This window comes from Nanorana parkeri, unplaced genomic scaffold, assembly GCF_000935625.1.
Source record: "Nanorana parkeri isolate BGI_ZX_2015 unplaced genomic scaffold, ASM93562v1 scaffold1236, whole genome shotgun sequence".
NCBI lineage: Eukaryota > Metazoa > Chordata > Amphibia > Anura > Dicroglossidae > Nanorana > Nanorana parkeri.
Window position 1 is genome coordinate 21,298 of NW_017307504.1, and position 2,937 is coordinate 24,234.

Below are 2,937 nucleotides of genomic sequence, written 5' to 3' on the forward strand. Positions count from 1 at the left end.
AAAAAATGCACAAAGAATATTATATCAGTCCATTGTGCCATTATAAATGTAAATGGGAGCATTTCTTTAGAGCATCTCACAATGCCAACCAGCTAATTAAGAAAAACTGTGCAAATGGTGCAACAATAGTCCATAACATAATAAATAGACTACGTCTATGTATAAAATAAAATAAAAGAAGCGTTCAGCACATTGGACCTTGGAGTGTGGTCAATAAGGGAAATCTCGTTTCTGGACATGTTTGTGACGCATCTCATGTAGTGCGTAGATCTGTCACCAAAAATGTCAACATTCTTGAGGCTGATAGAAACCTCACCACCCCCTAGACATGTTTATAGTTGCGACAAAATCATACGTGAGTACCTGCTACAAGCTGACCCTAGAGCCAAATATACCAGATCTCTGGTCAAGATCTCCAACAAAATGGGCTGTTACAAATGCCATAACTGCAATGTCTGCAATTCCCGCATTACTGGTGAGTGTTTTCTGCCCCCACATAATGGTAACAAATACAAGATAGCAGGATATTACAATTGCAATACAGAATATTGCGTAGACATGTTAAAATGTCCCTGCACGCTCACATATATTGGGAAGACCACAGGCCTATTTAAAAGGAGATTCCAGAAGCGACACTAGAACCACTACCAGTAAACAACCTAGGGGAACAGACCTGTTGTGATTCATTTTGCCAGGTGCAAACACCAAATCCATGAGTTGAGGGGCATGGCTCTTGAACACATACTGGCAGACCTCAGGGGAGGTAATAGGGACAACCATCTCCTGAAATGTGAGCATTTTGGATATAAAATATAGATGTGCCTCACTGCACTCCTTACCAGTTTGTAGTTTAACCTGTGGAGTTCAGGTGGGTGCTTGTAGTGACCACGGACGGTACCATTAAGTATACACTGAATTCAAGGATGTCACCAGCACACCAATAGTTGAGTGAAATTAGTTCATTTAATGACAAAACAATGCCATCCAAGTGCAAGCGCTTTCAGGGCAGCACCAGGTCCCCTTCATCAGGCTAGATGCTTTCTGCATTTTGGATATATACACTGAACACAGTGACCTTAAAAGGGTTGAGCACAAATTTTCCTTGACATGTTTTCTCCCATAGTTATCCCTATGGGATTTCGAATGCTGATTCATGGTAACAACTGGTCAGTTTAGCTTTTTTTTGTGGTACCGATTTATCCATTTGATTTATATTTACTTCAAATTATGGGGTTCCAATTAATTTTATTCACATAGTCACGATATACCCGCCCCTCCATTATTACTATTGTGGCACGCTATAATACCTATGATGCTATGCGTACTGAGGACTAGTTCCTCATTTGACTACTGACATGATCAAAGAATACAACAGTAGGTTACTTTTTTGCTACTATGTAGAGGCCAATTTTGTCAATAATTTAATTTAAGTACTTATAGTGCAATTACTAACTTGATGGTGTTTTTTTTCTGTTGTTTACTGCGTAATCACGCAGATCAACTCTCTGGCTGTGTGGTTGCATATGGTTACATACCAGTAAAGACTGGAGATTCTGACATCTGGCTGGTGTGCCGATCCTAGGCAATGCCCATTGGGCTGGAGGAGGGGGACAGGTCTGTAATTCGATGTGTGTCTTATGTCACAATCCTGACATGATCAGACCGCTATCTTCAGAACAAGTTTACCAGTTTGTGGTGTATATGTTTTTAGCATACATATTTATCTACAGCTTGTACATCACATCAATGTGACTCTGTAGTATGGATAACAGGGACACTATCTTGCAACTATATGGACAATACTGTACCAGCATACTGTACCATAACAATGAATATTACATTACAACGCCTGTTGTACAATGCTCTGGTCTATATTTGATGCTTGTTCCCACGTAACTTTATAACTGGGCTTGCTGAAATCTATTATTCCACAGCAGGTGTGTTACTAAATCAGCTAGGGAGGATGTTTATGCCTGAAATAGAGTGCTGCTCCAGTTAATTGTCTAGGGGACTGTGGAGGCGGATACTAATGCCAGCATGGCCAATAGGGCATAACCAGCTACTGGGCTGGGTCACCGCCCACTCCCCGCCGTCTGAGCGTGTTGGTCGGACCTGTTCACAATGAATATTTCAAGTTTAATAAAAAAAACAAAATATATAAAAAAATAGAAAAAAAGTTTAAAAAAATAAAAAGTTAAATAAACTAAAATAAAAAATTCACCATATAATTAAAGGCCCCAGCCCCTGCGGATGGCGTCGGCGGTTGCGGTATTCAGGATTGTGGGTGGCGTTGGACTACATGTCGGAACCGCAGAGCACAGATGCCATCCGCAATTAAATCAGCTCTCGGCGCCCAGCGGTTGCGACATGCAATAAAAATTATTAGTGCCCCCCCAGATTTGACTGTGGTATCTTATGTGCCCCCCTATATATTGTTCCTAGAGTCGCCACTGAGTGCAGGTGACTTCTTTGAACATTCTTATGTATAAAAGTATTCTGTGCACTCATCCAGAATATGAAAATCTAACTTTTAATTCCATAAATGCAATAATACAATATGGCCCTTTATTCTCAATTTGGCATTCATACAATCCAACTTATATGCAGGCTAGAGTAGCACACTGCCAACAATGCCAAAGGAGGAATGGCTTGGATTTTATCATATATAGGCTCATAGGCATAGGTTTCTCACTGTACATTTTCATGGGTACCAGACCTATGGTGCTAAAAAACTGTGTTCTGGGCAGCAGTATGCGCATGCACCCTGATATATACCATACCAACCTTCAACTACAATATGAATATAAGGCCTTTTTCACACCAAATGCAGACCAGATCCGGTCAGGTCAGGTTTCTGCACACGCAGTGTAGTGGCTTGTGCCGCGTTTTAGCCGCGTTTTGGATGCGTTTTGGATGCGTTTAGGGCTGGTTCTGGTA